Below are 11077 nucleotides of genomic sequence, written 5' to 3'. Positions count from 1 at the left end.
AAAGACAGAGCATTATTCAGGAAATCCTGAGACTTGGAAAGGTTGAAGTGCATTGGTGTAAGATATTATCCCTTTGTGCAAATAATATCCATCCAGAGCTGAAAGGGTGTGTTTATGTGTCGCAGGGTGTTTACAGCTGTGTCCAACTCTACGGCTGAATCCTGAAGTCGACAAACAAGGCTTCCTCTAGAAATCAAGGGATTTTTGTCCAAGTACTGAGGAGCAAAATGACATCAGTGAGTACGAAAAGACATAGTTAATTAATCGGATACAAATGCTTCTTCACTATTATCCTGTGCTATGACTATTCACAGTTTTACCTGTACAGAGGAACACCACAAAATCTTTCAGAGTAGGACATTCTCTTTCTCCAAACACTCCTTCACAACGCACAATTAAAATATTTCCAGTAAATCTGGTGGCGGTGGGAGCATCAGCCTCCAGCGAAGGACCCTTCACCTGAACACCAGCGTTTTCCCCCGTGCTCGTCCAAAAAGGTGGTTTTTAAAAGCCGCTCCAGTTCGGTATGTCCACCTGGAAATCCCTCGCCCCGGCAACGCTTTCCGCATCGGGTGTTTCAGTTCCTGCGGCACGGCCTCTTTACACCCACAGAGACACACAGGAGCGGTAGCAGTAACTCCAGCAAGTGTCCCAGGTCTGACACGTCTCGCCCGCTGGGCCGGGGGGGACTGCTGCCCTTGTGGGTTCATTTTAAGGCGCCTGTTTAGGTCTGCCTCCTGCGAGGCGGCATTTGGCAGTCCTCCTCCCCACCATCCTTGGGGAAGGCAAAACCCAAAACGTGTGGTTTTTTCAACGGTCAGTTCTTCACAAATCGCTGGCTGCCGTCCTCTCAGCGCAGGCTTAGGCGTAAACTCCGGTCTCGTTTCGCGCACCAGAAGGGGAAAAAAAAGAAAGAGAAACTCAGGCGGCAGCCGAAGGGGTGGGGAAGGGGAGAGACAGCCACGCAGCGGAGAGTCAGCCTTGCCCGCCGCCGCCGCCAGGCGAGGCGAGGCGCGGCGCGGCGAGGCGGAGGGAGCCGCTCCAGCTGCGGCGGCGCTGGGAGGGGAGCGGCGCGGCGCCGAGCAGCGCAGTGGCGGCGGCGGAAGCGGCGCTGGTTGAGCGAGGGAGCGAGCGGGCGAGGAGGAGGCAGCGGAGGAAGGAGGAGGCTGTTGGTGTTTGGCGCCGGTGGAGGGAGTCATTCCTGCAGCTGCACTTCCGGTCGGCATTTTGTTCTGAGAGGGAGCGAGAGAGACACATACAGACTCCTTCCCCCTCCTCCTCGTCCTCTTCCCCCTACCCCCCCCCCCGCGCTCGGTACCGACTCACCGTGCCCAGGCTGCCCCCTCCCCCGCCCTCCCGCACTCGCACACACAGAGGGAGCGGCGGCGGCGGCCCCTTGGCAGCGCTGCCCCCCCGGCCATCCCCCTGCTCTCCCGCGGATCGGAGTGTGTCTCGAAACCGGTTCGGCGCGGCCCGGCCCGGCCCGTGTTGATGTTGTGAAGCAGGCTCAGGGGGAAGGGATTTGTCTCGGCCGCTCACCCCCCGGCTCTACATGTTCGCTGCACTGAGGAGGAGACGGAAGAGGAGCCAGCCCCCCTCCCGGCCCGGATTATTGTTGTTATATTATCTCCCCTCCTCCTCCTGCTCCGCGGCGGCGGCGGCGGCCCAGCGGCGGCGGCGGCTCCTCTGAGGAGGGAGGGGGGCGGATTTCTCTCCCCCTCTCTCGGATTCTCGTTGGATTCAGACGCCGATTTGCTCAGGTAATCCCCCCTCCTTGTCTCCCCTTCCCCTCCCTGCCCTCTCCAGCAGCGGGCCCGGCCTCCCAGCCCAGGCGGCCCAGCACTGCCGGGAGCAGAGGGGATTAGCTGTTATCCGGGGTAGAGGGGAGTAAGTGGCAACCGGAGGTGTTTATTTCGCAGCCCCCCTTCCTGCTCACTCGGGTTTGGCGGAGGAGATTGGTTCCTCCCGGGCTGCCGGGAGGCCCAGGCCCGGTGGAGAGCGCAGGCCCGCCGGCCAGCGCCTTTACTCCAGCTCGGGGATTAGGAAGGCGAAGCGGCTTCTCAGTGACAGGCCTCAACCCGGAGAGGAGCAGCAGGAGGAGGAAACAATACAATTAGCCGCAAATGTGGACTGATCTTTTGCCATATTTACAACTTCACCTAGGGCAAAGAAGGAATGTCCCAGCGCAGGCAGCCCTCGGAAGTGGGGAAGGAGTAAGTGGAGGAATAGAGGAAGAGAGACAATGTAAATACCCAGAAACAAAAATACCACCTCTCTTCGCTGTTACCTTCTCCTAACCAACTGCGTTCTGAACGTTCAAAAGTTCGAATGCATATGGATTTATAATGTGCAGAGGTTTAGTCTTTAAATAATATAGCGATTGATTAGTGTGTTAATCACTTAGTATATTTATAGCATAAAACTAGCGCTTGTGGGATGATTTACACAACACGGACACCTGCAGACCCAGGAAATACAGATAGGCAAGCATATTGTATTAGGTACTCCACACAATCTCAGTGTCTGTGTACTGTATACATTACATAAATATATACTAAATTCAGAGGAAATACCATTTTATGTTTCTAACAAACAGAAAACGGGAGAGGGATTGTGTGTAAAGTGCTGTGTTTATGACATTTAAGGGACCAAGGTGAAGATGAGATCTTACCCAAAGTACTTGAGCATCATACGTAATTTAATTAAGTGAAAAGTGAGGAATGCTTAAAAAGTGTCATCCTTTCTTGTCAGGCCGTATCACTTTGAGATCCTGAGGTTGTTATTGGCTGTTTGTGTCCATGATGTTTGAATATGTAATTAGGTGTCATTTTAACAGGTCAAATGTGTTTTGTAAGTGACTGTTGATTAAGTGTCAGGTCTTTATAAATAAATGGTAGCTAATTTACAGTAAAGTAAATCTTGGACTTATGTGTGATAGAGTTGAGAGTGTTGCTAAAAATTGAGGTAGACAACGCAGACACCCTGTGAACTCATACTACAGAAATTACATAATTGAGGGAAATTTTAAGATACAAAGTTTCATCTTTCATACAGAAAGGAAATTTGTAAATGGCAAACAAGTATCAACATTACATAATTTGTGTGTTTTTCAGCAGGTTTTTTAGTTGTTCAGGCAGATCTGTTATAATAAGTGGTTAATGTATCTAATAGAGTAACTTTCTGGTGTATTGTGTTTAGAATCTTGTAATAAAACTGTGCTATCCTGCCTTCGAGTGCCCTGATACATGTTTAAAAGGGTGAAGTTAATATAGCTGTCACGTAGAAGGCGTGTTTTTAATGCTGTAAATCCGTGTAGTAGTCAGTAGCGTGTCCGTGATTTGTATTGGTCAGGGAGCAGTTTGAATTTTAAAAAGCCTGAAGATCCTGCTGAGCCCCAATCCCGGCCTCCCTCCCTCCCACTAATCTCCCATTCCTGTCTTTGTGCTGCCTGGTCCTGTTAGACACTGTTTGCAACAGGGCCTCAGGCCTACGTGCGTGGAGAGGAACCATTTACACTTCGAAAAAGAAGCTTTTTATTTTAAAACTTCGTGAATTGCAGAGGGAGCCACTAGTTGTCTCTAACTGTCCCTATCTCTGTGTGTAGCAGCAGAATTGCTGTTTTCTTTTGGTCCGTAGCATGTGTAGAGGCCGAGTGTAACTCTGCTTTACAGGAAAGAAAGGACTGTGCAGAAGTAGTTGTAGTTCTTGGGTAGTTTTCATCATCAGGAAGCGACATTAGCCCTAGCGTTTCTTTGGTCGTCTGTTTCAAACAGCTCTCGTTTTAACAAAAATGGGTTTGTTAAGCTAACAGTGAACTTCTCTGACTTATTTTTCATTTAAGGAGGTTTGCTTTAAATATACCAGATACGAGCAGGAAATGAGCTACTGTAGTTATGTAGTTCCTGTCAAGTTTATCTTGCCAGGGTTGTGTTTACGGCGCCTTTTTTTTTTTTTAATCAGAAAGCATGCACTTTTCTGATATGAAAAATAGGCGTAGTTATAGGGGGAAATTTAAGATGCTGTCTATTTGTGATTTGTAATGAATTTTTTTGTTTTGTTCTTCTGAGCCATATGTGATTAATCCTGAATTAGTTTCTTTATCACAGTTTATGTAGTTGTAAATTTCTTTATCTCAGAAAAATATATTTAGCATACAGAAATATTTAATGTGGAAGTGTTTATAAGATGACTTATTTTTGGTTTAGATTGTATTTTGTAGCACATTTAAGAGTGTGTGTGTGTGTGTGTGAAGCAGGACTTTGTCACTTTCATACTACTTTTTCCCTAATGTTAGAAGTTTATACCGGTCTGCTGTTTATCACAACAGCTAGCTACTTAAGGAGGATGTAGTTATTTTATTCATGTTATAGAAATACAAAATTAGTTATTCTCAGGATGTTAGTTGTAACAATTATTTTAACTGAAAGAGGAAAATACTTTCTTCTTGTTATCTTTTATTTTGTACTTTTGACTACCTTGTACATTTTGAATTTGTTTCCTGTGTACAGATTTTGTTTCTCTTTTTTCCTCTCAACTTCTTAAATGTTTTACCTGAAGTTATTCCAACAAAAAGTCTTTCCCTGAAGCCTTTTGCTGTCTTTTAAGGCTGTTTATTTTATACTTTTTAAAAATAAAGACATAAGAACAGTAAGAGTAAAGTAATTTATTTTCTACGTTAGAAATGTTTAAATTTTGATTTAGGAGAAACAGAACAGGATTAGAGAAACAAAATCATATCACTAAAACCCTTTGCAGATCCCTATTCTACGTAAGAGTACAGGTACCCCTGTGCAACCTTATTACATGTTTGAGACTCCATGTACATTAATGTTCATATGACTTTTCTTGCAGAATCAAGGTAATAGTAATTTCCTTGGGATAAAACCATGATTTTTTTGTTGTGGTTGTGTGTGTGTGATGATTAAGGTAATGCAGCCTTAATCTTAACTGTTTCATGTATGTATTCCTCTACAATATAAAAAACCTATATTTTGAAGGGTACTAGATGAAAAATAGTCAAAGTGTGATTCGATTTGAGCCAGGGATTGGTATAACAAGTTTCCTATTGTAAATATCTGTGTGTGCAGCGGCAAGTGTGATACTTGTATGTGTATATTATATTACAAAGTGTTAAAGCCATGATATTGAATTTATATTAACATTTCATAAACATTGCACAAGAAATGTAAAGTTAGTGGGTAATTGCTGTAACTAGAAAGAAAAAATATGCTTCTGAATATCTAGATCTAGGAAAGAAATTAAGTCTTCAAATTCAGAAATCTATGCTTTCTAGAAATTATTCTAGAGGAGTGTATAATATTCATGGATGTGTGGATGCTTTGACAACAATTATGGGCCTACTTAATTGGAAAAATATGAGTGGTGATAGCTTTAGAATTTGGTGTCTGGTAGGTATGAGGTGGGTCATCCAGTGTTAGGGTAGCTATTTAGTGTCACAAAATACATCACTAGAAATATTTAACATTTGGAAAAAATGGCCGTTTCAGTATGATACTGCTTATTTTCAATCTTGCTTTTCATATGCCTTTATTAGAAGTGGTACAGGTTAGCTTAGCTTCTGATTTTGAATCATCAGCAGTAACGAATACTCAGTTGCACAGAGATGCCTATAAGGAAATGCTTGAAATTGGTGATACCTGTGTATTATTGCTAATAACCCTGTACAATAATGATCCTTTTTAATAATCAAAAGAGGAAGTCCTTTTGAAATGACAATTGCTAAAGGCTTGTATTCTAAAAACCTTTAATATAATTAATCTATATTTGTGTTTTTATTTTCTTAGTGTTACAAGCATACTTCTTAGTAGCTGATCCTGACCCCCAAAGTACGTGTGAGAGAAGTGCTTTATATTGACATCTGCTGCACCCCAGGAGTGAGGAAACTGTGTTTGAGGAGATTGTGCAGGACCTATGATTTGTGCCTCACTTCCTGTCCCTACTGTTCACTATGGAAAATCTCACTAGCAAAAGGGAGGGGAGAAATGATTTTGGCCCAGCTGTATGTAGAAACTAAAAGGAATTCCAGTCCAATTGAATGTGGTTGTTGATACTGTACTGGAAGGTGATTACTTGGTTTACACAAATAACTTTAAAAAAAACATAAACATTGAAGACCATTTTTCATGTTAAAGTCAGAAAAAAATTCTAGGAAAGTTCATTTTTATGGTCTTTAGTACTTCTAGCAGTTGGTTTTAAGTGGTTTTCCAGTCAGCGATCTCAAAATTCTTTATATGGGTAGATATTTTAATTTTTCAGATTATTGCTGTGGTTTGATTTGAAGCACTTTGGTTTTTGTAGCAGTGTGTATATGTAGACATGCAATGCATTTTAGAGGAACAGTGTAAAAAAAATGCTAGGCTGCAAAGTAAGGGACTTCAGATAAGGAAACAGCAGACTATAGAAACAAACATAATCCAGCTCCCTTCTCCATACACTGGGCCTTTAACCACATTATTGTATTCCCCCTTACCCTCGCAGCCTTAGTTCAGTGCCTCATACAATGCATGGGAAATGCCAGCTGACTGGTATACCGTTATAACCTAGTTTATGTATTTGTTTTTCTTTGTAATTCAGTGTGCAGCCTGCTGCCTTATTACCTGCTGTATACATCCAGATCTTTCATGAATGCTGAAGTGTTTTCATCTGTTAATTTGTAGGAGTTATCTCAAAATAAATATCTGTGCTTCACAAACATTAGAGAACTTTTTTGCACATCTGTAAAATATTATTTCCATTTTACAGATGGAAGACTGAAACTGCGTCAAAATAGTGAGTTTTAAAAGTGCTTATAAATCTTGTGTAGTTTGACATGCTTTATTCAGATTTTTAGAGTTACTTTACAGCACTTAGTAAGTTCATAACATTGTTTTCTTTGACTTTATTTGTGGTTGTGAGTGCACTGCATTTCAACATATCAGGCTCATTGTTTCTCGTGCTGGATCCCTAAGAAGTATAGAATGGGTTTTTGCTGATGGCCTTAATCATGTATTAAGTTTCAACTGTCTTGCTCGTGCCAACAGCTGGAAAAGAATAGATTTCACGTCCTGAAAAATTAAAAAGAATCACCCTCCATATTGTGAAGAAACCAAAATCCCTTAAAGTTTATCAGGAAGAACAGAGACGACAACTAGATAATAACCCAAATCCCACAAGTAATTAAATGGCTTACCTGCAATATTGGAGACAAGAGATTCAAAATGTTACTCTGTTAACTTCCATCAGGACCTAGCAACTCTGGAGGGTATCCTAAGCATTGGTTATTGGCTGTTAGGGATAAAACTCTGCCACCTAAGCTGATAATTGGTCCAGTTGATGTAAACTGGTTGAATGGAAACCTCTGCAGCCTAGTGGTCAGAGACTTTCATTGCGATGTCAGTCTGTTGTCCAGCTGCTATATGGCTCTGTTAGGAAAGCAAGACCGTTCTGAGGTGTAGTAACTGCATTCCTGGCCAGAACGTTGCTTTCGGGATGTAGGAAGTCCAGGTCCAAATGCCTGTTCTGTATCAGGTAGAGGAGTTCTTGAGCTTTTTTCTCCCAATGTGGCTTTTTATGTCATATGCTCTAGGCATGACCCAGAGGCTGTGAGGATATACTATGGAACAGGTAGAATAAGTAGTGCTCAGTCTTTCCTTTTTTCCTTTTTTCCCTTTCTATCTTTACTTGTGATGGAAGTTTTCTGTGAAAATAAGTTTGGTTTTATTTTTTTAAAGGTTTTTTTTTTTTTTTTAAAGAAGAGTTGATTTTTTTTAAATGGCGATTTTCAGTGACAGATGTCTTGGATGGGAAACTTTTTAATCAATTGGATTTATTAACTACGTTCTATTCAAATTCCGTTGTAAAAAAGTGTACTGTCCCACAAAAGGCACCTCCTTTTACTCTGTAACTCTGATGTGTTTCGTGACATGTATGTCATGTGCCATATATGAGGCAGAGTTCCTGTGAATAACAAAAACCAGTATACGATCATTTAATGAATGACTATCATAATGCACAAGAGACTAAATTGTAGGTGTAAGCAACCATAATTCTGACATGTCTTAATACTTTAATGCTTGGTTTTATAGTACTAACCTTTTTTCTCTCTCTCTTTTTTTAAAAAATGTAATTTATCAAGCTCATTGAATGTAAACATGTGTCTGTGATAGCGCAACCCCTGTCTCTCGTGTTTGAGCTAACAGTCTCTCCCCTATGTTGGCCAGGTACTCAGAAAGGATAAGGTTACAAATACTTTGTCTCTGAAATTTTGTTTTCAGGTCTTAGGTTTTAATAGAGACTGTCCCTCTTTCTTGCATGTTATTTTCCATTCAGTTATGTTGCTTTCTCTTTTTCTTCAGATATGCGTGCTGGATATTAAGGATGGGGGGAAAAATTTAGAGAGCCCTCATCAGATGCTATATATGGCAGCTACCTTAGCACCTGTAGAAAAAATAATCTGGAACCTGCTTTTTGTAGTCTAAAAGCTGGGAGAATTTCGGTAAGACTCTAACAAGAGTGTGGTGAGAACTCATGAGGAGTGCTTTCTGGAGATCTAAAATCAGTTTAATGTTGATTTTTTTTTTTAACCCCCCCCCCCCAAGGGAAAGTTAAAAATCTGCCTGATGATTTGTTGATTAAATTTCTAGTTCAAACTAAGGAGATATGATTGCTTTTTACTACGTGGATGCTAGCTTTTCCTTCTTTTCTTTTTTTTTTTTCTTTTTTAAATAATGAGAAATGGATTTTCTTCTACTAGCATGCTCAGTGATAATTAATTCTTCCTAGCAGTTTCCTTAAAACCTCATGTTGAGGCATAACCTGTAGCATAGAAAAACTGCAGTGTATCCTATTAAAATTTGGCAGTTACAAGGAATTGAAACATTGCTTAACAGAGTTACTAGTCGACTTCAAGAATGCCTTATGCTCCCTGCTTGTTTTGTATAGGTAGGACTGGTAGTGACTCCTCTCAGTTTCCTGAAACTTACTGTTTAAAGGCACTGATTTTACTTCTGACTTCCTAAACTTCAGTCATTTGGGCCAAAATCTTCCATGCTGGGTCACTGCTCTTTAATGACTGATTCTTTTAATAAAGCTTAAAGCCAGAATAGTTCACTGGCTCCTAAAGGTCATGCTAGAGAAAAAAATGTTTTAAAATTGTTTCTGACCTTTTCTTCAAGTAATTGGAACACCCTCATTCTTTGGGAAAGGAATTCAAAATTCAAGAGTGAGGTGACTTTTTGCATTAGGGATGTGCATTTTGTTGCCGTTTGAAAACTTGTCCAAAAATTGGGCAAGTTATTAGTGCCTGAAAAATTAACTGACTTCTCTGATTGTAGACATTAATGTTGAAAAAATTTGTATGCACAACAGGACTTTTCTTATAAGTACAGTTCTAAGCAGTGAGATGTGGTACAGACTCTTAGTTTTCTGGTGTCCATTCCCTGCTTATCCACAGTGCTGCTTTGTTTAAATGTGGAAGAGACAAGAACTGAGGTTGCAGGTGGCTGGAAGGGTGAACACATGGAGGAGAAGAGTGGTGGACTGGAACCAGACTTACACAGGGCGGGGAAGGAGTGGGAGTTTGAAGGGCAGGAATTGGGAGGAGGGTAGGAGCTTGGAGTTCCCAGGACAGTAATGACTGAACTGTGAGGACTGGATAAAGGAGCTGGTGGGGCAGATACAAGTGTGCTTAGTAAAGATACAGGAAGAGCTGTGAAACAGCCTTAGCAAGAAGCTGAGACAGAAGGGTACTTTGGAATTGGGTGTACAGTCAAGGGAAGCAGTGCACGGATGGGAATGGAAGGGGTGGGAAGTATGTACTGAGAGAGACCAGAGACGGGAAGAACAAATTGCCTGAGAAGCCGGAAGTACAAAACAAGGATTGGCTGGGCAAAGAAGCATTATTTCACACACAGGAATTCATTGTTTGAATCGTCTTTTTTTTCTTTTTTTTTTTTTTTAACTGAGGAAATCACATAGTGAAAAATAAAAAGCTCAGAAATGTGGAGTACTTCTTGTAAGAGCAAACGATAGAGAATTCTGTAGTTCAGATTACCTGTGTAGTCTGCATTTGGCATCTTTGTGAATGCATTGTGGTAGTCTTTAAGTCTGTCATCACTTTTTTTTCTTACAACAGGATACCTATTTCACTGACTGTGTGGAATGCATGGAGTTGTTTTTGGCTTTGTTTTTTTTGTTTTTAAAAAAACACAACAGGTTATATTAATGTCTCCTAGGATTGGCCTTAGATATTGTTGATTCTGCCTTGGGGAAAGGGATAGACTCTTGAGATTGCTTCCAGTCCTGTCTTTTATGATTAAGTATTTTGATCTGTCTTTGGTGTTCAATGTGTAGTCCTTTGCCTTAATCACTTTACATCATTAAGCCCTGTTCCAGGGATAGAATTCTTAATTTCCTCACAGGCTTTTCTGTGACAGGTATTGGTATGTGGAATGCTTCACAAATACTTACTTTTTAAATGTTTTTGAGGAGGGTATGTAATCATGCAAGTTGGGAACTGAGATGCAAAAGTTGGTCTTTATAACTTTGGAAGTCTAACTGGAGCAACTGTAGGACCTGACTTAACTTGAATTTTTTTGCATCATAACATATGTGATAATATTAGAACAGATTTTGTTAATTTTGGTTACAAATATTACTAATCAGTGCTTCTTCAAATTAGGCTTCGGAGCGTGCAGGAAAAAAGGAACACAGAAATATTTACCATTAGTAATAGAAATAGAATGAGATTCCCAAGAGTGGCATTTTTCTGTTTCCTACTATCTGATCTGCAGCCTCTTTCCCTTCATACTTCTCTTTCATTTTCACTTGGAGAGTCATGTATACAACAGACCTTACAGCCTTATGAATAGCTTCTGATTTATTTCCAGAGCAGATCCCTCCTGTAAGCTGAATGAAGATTGGGCCCGGGGCTGGGAGGGAAATGTTATACTATTATATAATCCAAGGACCGTGTCAGAATTCTTGAGTGCAAGGGGCATTTATTAACTTTTGATTGACTTTGCAAATGTGATCTTTCAGCCTGGGGGTGTGGGATTTCCTGGTTGGAGTCTAGAAAGCT

At 41.1% G+C, this 11077-nt stretch overlaps 1 protein-coding gene across 4 annotated transcripts in view; it reads left to right on the top strand.

Moving 5' to 3' along the window:
• Positions 1 to 1461: 1461 nt before the first annotated feature.
• NIPBL (NIPBL cohesin loading factor) overlaps positions 1462 to 11077 on the top strand; it is a 159736-nt gene continuing 150120 nt past the window's right edge. For all 4 annotated transcript variants that reach the window (XM_050913707.1, XM_050913706.1, XM_050913703.1 and 1 more), the window contains exon 1: positions 1462 to 1760. The gene's annotated coding sequence lies outside the window, so the exon portion shown is untranslated. The remainder of the gene's footprint in view (positions 1761 to 11077) is intronic.

Source organism: Gymnogyps californianus, chromosome Z, assembly GCF_018139145.2.
Source record: "Gymnogyps californianus isolate 813 chromosome Z, ASM1813914v2, whole genome shotgun sequence".
NCBI lineage: Eukaryota > Metazoa > Chordata > Aves > Accipitriformes > Cathartidae > Gymnogyps > Gymnogyps californianus.
The sequence above is the reverse complement of the archived record's forward strand: the minus strand, read 5'-3'. Positions and strand labels throughout refer to the sequence as shown.